Genomic DNA, 5,110 nt, shown 5'->3' with positions numbered 1-5,110 from the left:
TTTGTTTGTTTTTGTACATACTTCATGATCAATCAATAGATGGTTTGGGAAGGATATGAAAAGGGGACATATATCATTCCATTGTTGATAAGCTGTTGGACTCAGCTGACATACTCCCAGTTAAAATTTTAGCTGTGGTAATATCTTTTAGATCTATGTTCGAGGAATGGATACTATGCTTCTTTGAGATCTTCAGGTTTTTCTTTGGGTTCTGAATACTTTTTTTGAGAAGCATTTTAACAGAAGTGAAGGTTAAATTTGTTGTAACCAGTGGTGAGCTGGAGCCGGTTCGCTAGAACCAGTTGTTAAATTTAGAAGCCCTTTTAGAACCGGTTGTCCCACGAGGGACAACCGGTTCTAAAAGGGCTTCTAAATTTAACAGGTGGCCAAAAGTGATGCCTTAAGCACCGACTCCATGGGTGCTCCGGGGCTGGAGCACCCACGGGGAAAATTTGATGGGTGCAGAGCACCCACTGGCAGCTCCCCGCCCCACCCCACCCCACCTCCGCTCTGCCTCAGCTTCCTCCCCTGAATGCACCGCCCCACTCTGCTTCTCCGCCCCCTCCCCCGGCTTCCCGCAAATCAGCTGTTCGCGTGGGAAGCCGGGGCAGGCTGAGAAGCAAGCGGTGACTTCGCGCTCAGGCCCAGGGAGGCGGAGCGGAGATGAGCTGGGGTGGGAGGGTGCAAGGAGGGTCGCCCGCACTGCAGCAGGTAACTCTGGGGGAGGGTGGGGAGGGGCGGGGTGCAGGGGAATCGCTCCCCGCCCCAGTTCACCTCCACCTCCCTGGGCCTGAGTGCAAAGCCACCACCTGCTTCTCAGCCCTCCCAGGCTTCCCGCAAGAACAGCTGATTTGGGGCGGAGAAGCAGAGCAGGGCAGCGTGTTCGGGGAGGAGGCGGAGCGGAGGTGAGGTGAGGTGAGATGAGAGGGGCAGGGAGCTGCCAGTGGGTGCTCTGCACCCACCAAATTTTCCCCGTGGGTGCTCCAGCCCCAGAGCACCCAGGGAGTCAGCACCTAAGGCGCCACTTTTGATGTGACCAGTGTGGGGAGTGGCCGCTCCCCCGCTACTAGGAGCCAGAGGGACCTGCCGGATGCTTCCTGGGAGCTGCCCCAGGTAAGCACCTCTGGGATTCCCCATCTCGCCCCCCGGCAGGTCCCTCTGGCTCTTAGTGGGTGCCCACCCTGCCCTTTTGGTGGCCCACGAGACCCTCCTTCCCAGTTCTGGTGGCAGTCAGGGGACAGGGGAGGGGGGTGGATGGGGCAGGGGTCGGGGGGCATCAAGGAACGTGAGGCGTTGGATGGGGCAGGAGTCCCTGGGGTTCGGGGGTGGGCCACGACCCCCTCGTAGGGCGAGGAGGGAACTGGTTGTTAAGATTTTGGCAGCTCATCAATGGTGGTAACTAATAGGTACCCACCCCTACATTCATGAACAAAATAAGAGCTCTGTCCTGCAGTCCTTGGGCAGCCAAACTTACCAAAGACTTCAGTGGGAGGTATGGCTGCACAAAATATGCAGCATTTTCTTAGGATCATTACTGTGCAATGTTCTTGCAGGATATGCACAATAATATATATATATATATATATATATATATATATATATATAATATTCTGATAATCTAAGAATATAGAATAAATATTGCCTAGTTTAGCTTAAAAGAGACATAGAACCTAAGTAGTATTAACTCATATTTTTGTTCTTATCAAATGTCAGGCATTCTTGAGGATTTGGCAGGAGGCCCTAATCCCTGAAGCTGGAGATGATTTATCGCTCCTCTTTATATACACTGAAGTAATGATATGCCAGCTGTATTGCATGTTACCTGGTGGCAGTCTTACTCCAAATCTGTATGAGCACAGACAGGAGGCATGCCAGTAGCCTCATAATTTCACCTAACTATGGTAGGTTTTATCATTGTAAAAACTGTCTTTTTAGCAGGACACACAGATCTGCAGTTGCTAAGCCAGCAAACTCTGTCTTACACCATGAATAACTGGTCTCCTCATTGTGCTCCTGCATTGTCTCTCTTCTGAGTGGCTTTTCAAATCATAATATGATTGCTATTATCCTGTACTTGCATGGCTGCAGGTGCTCATAGTTATGCAGCTGACTGGTAAAACACAAGTTGGTACCAGAGTAGCAGCTGTGTTAGTCTGTATTTGCAAAAAGAAAAGGAGTACTTGTGGAACCTTAGAGACTAACAAATTTATTTGAGCATAAGCTTAGAATGAGCTGTACCTCACGAAAGCTTATGCTCAAATAAATTAGTTAGTCTCTAAGGTGCCACAAGTACTCCTTTTCTTTTTACAGTTTGGTACATAATTCATTACATACAGGGCCGACATTACTTAAATACCATTTCTCAAAAGTTGTCTAAATATCCACATCTCTGTTTTTTGCTCAGTCATCAGTGGTTCTCAACCTCCTCTCTACATCACCCCCATATTATAACAGAAAAAAAGTTGGGACTCTCCCTCCCATCTAGCTGTAATAGTCATGAGCTTCTGGTCTTGTCTGATTTTTCCCACCCTCAGGTTGAAAAATGATTGAGTGGATTCCACTCCTAGACTAGGTTGCACAGGAGAGAAGGAATACATAGCTACTTGGCTCTCTTAAGCAAATGAGATTGCCATTGTTTGCGCTTCCAGTTCCCTGAACCACCATTTCTATTCCATTACCTTATATTCCTGTATCCTTTACACTAGAACAGAATTGTAGATGGTAAAATCCCCAACAGTGTGTGCCAGATCTACACCTTGCAGTACTTGTTACCTTTTGGAGGCATTTATTTTATAGTCTTGCAGTTGGCAGCTATCCAGCTTACTCGCTGTGCTAAATACTCTCTGCCTAGCCAAGGTGATGACTTCCTGGTGGTGCCTCTGCCTAGTAACAGTGCTCCATGTTCTTTCTAAAAACAAATTAACCCCTGTGTATCCAGGAATGTATTCCTCCAGACGTTGATAGCAAGCCTATGTCTAAGGGCCTTTCAGACTTGTATGCACAGGGGTTGCCAAACATGTCTACAGATAAAATTAGGATCAAAGTGTAAAGGCTAAGAGACTTGCTGGTAGACACAGGAGCGAAGAGACAATACAAACTCTTGTGCCAGGAAGGGTCTGTGTCCCCCTCTTGCAGGGAGGTTTCAACTAAAATGAGAGTAAGTGCAGCCCAATGTACCTGAGACGAGAACAGTGTTCCACCCACTTTGGAGACTTCACTCTTAAGAACCTTGAACAATGGAATTTATAGCCCAGTCTGCTATCCAGACAAGGAAGGGGTGAAATCTGTACCTTTTACGTTCCCTAAGAGTCTGGCCTCTGCTACAAACTTCAGCAACAAACTTCAACACGCTCCTGACCCCAGGTTAGGAGAAAGTTCATTCTTTCACTAAAAGAAAAGGAGTACTTGTGGCACCTTAGAGACTAACAAATTTATTAGAGCATAAGCTTTCGTGAGCTACAGCTCACTTCATCGGATGCATCCGATGAAGTGAGCTGTAGCTCACGAAAGCTTATGCTCTAATAAATTTTAGTCTCTAAGGTGCCACAAGTACTCCTTTTCTTTTTGCGAATACAGACTAACATGGCTGCTACTCTGAAATCTTTCACTAAAGACATTGTACTACAAATGAAAATATTAAAATCCTCTTTTATGCTGCTTTATCAGCCAATCCTTCACAGTGAATATGAATGAATAAATATGCCATCCCACATGAGCCAAGCATTCCTACCCTTCATTGGTTTATCCATGTCAATGGATGAATCTGTTGATAGGTATTTGAGTTGGTCTTAAAGTTAGTAACAAAGCACCTCAATGTCTCAATCTGTCAAGCAGACTGCATTCTGTTTTTCTCTTGGATAGATTTTCCTACTGCTGAATAGGACAAGATACTCCTCAGCTTCACCACCTCATAGCTGTCTCAGGGCTGACCTGTTTCTGCTTCAGAAGTATCTGCATGTACTGTTAATTTCTCTTTATTGTTAAATTCTGGCAATATACTTGGCTCTGTGTAAGACAAGTATAAACCATTGAATTAGTGAGAGAAAGATAATGTTATAACCTCCAAAGGGGTTATTTCCACACAGGAATTTTTTTAAAAATAAAATGTGTAAAGTTGCCTTGAGTTTTATCAAGTGGAAGGATCTTTCACTCTGTACTGGCACTGTGACGAGGCATTGAAAGTTTAATGACCCAAGTAGCCTGAATTGTAATGCATTTTCTTGCTGCTGTTAAAAACATTGCAAAACCAGAAAACATTCTAACATTTTACACTGTATAAGTTGTCAAAATGCAGTACCTTAATAAACCTTCACTCTCCAGGAATCTTTCTGGCTTCCCGCAGGGATCTGTATTATCTCCAGTGTTGTTCAATTCATATTAGAATAATCTACCATATACTAGGTCTTGCACATTTGTTTATGCAGACAACATATGCCTCATCACTCAGTCACACTCCTTTGACATACTTGAGAGTGTTCTGAATACAGATATGGTGGCTCTCGCCAATTGTCATTGGTGGCACCTGATACCAAGCGGAAATAAGACTGTGTTGAGTGACTTCCACTTACATCATGCACAAGTGAGCAGAGAGCTGAACATAGTCTCAATGGTCAGCAAAGTATGATTCACACTTGGTCTATCTAGGTGTCACATTGGATAGAACTCTTCACATATTGTGACCATCTTACAAAGACAGCCACTGTGGTCAAAACGTTCAACAACCTGCTCGGGAAACTGGCAGGAACGACATGTGGTGCTAACGCTCAACAGTTATGCACTTCAGCCTTGGCACTCTTTTTTGCTCAGCATCTGAGTATTGTGCTCCAGTATGGGCTCACTCATCACACACAAAAATGATTGACATACAACTTGATTCCATCCTGCGTATTATTTCAGGCACACTTAAATCTACTCATCTACCATGGGTACAGGTTCTGTGCAATATTGCTCTGCCCAGTGTTCACAGAGAGGAAAGCATGGCAAAGCTCGTGATGAAATTGTGTGATATGCCACATCTACCGTTAATTAAAGATCTGTTTAATCCACCACATGGTCACCTACCCTCACCTCATCCATTGTGGATAAGTTTAACAGGTGAGGGATTTACAAT

At 45.0% G+C, this 5,110-nt stretch overlaps 1 long non-coding RNA gene across 1 annotated transcript; it reads left to right on the top strand.

Moving 5' to 3' along the window:
• The first annotated feature begins 647 nt into the window (after positions 1-647).
• On the top strand, positions 648-4,581 carry LOC119859406. The gene is made up of 3 exons (XR_005294198.2): positions 648-711; positions 1,714-1,901; positions 3,862-4,581. It is a non-coding gene; the product is annotated as an uncharacterized LOC119859406 (long non-coding RNA).
• Positions 4,582-5,110: the final 529 nt, after the last annotated feature.

The sequence above is a fragment of the Dermochelys coriacea genome, chromosome 7 (assembly GCF_009764565.3).
Source record: "Dermochelys coriacea isolate rDerCor1 chromosome 7, rDerCor1.pri.v4, whole genome shotgun sequence".
Classification (NCBI taxonomy): Eukaryota; Metazoa; Chordata; order Testudines; family Dermochelyidae; genus Dermochelys; species Dermochelys coriacea.
This window is presented reverse-complemented; position numbering and strand designations above follow the sequence as displayed.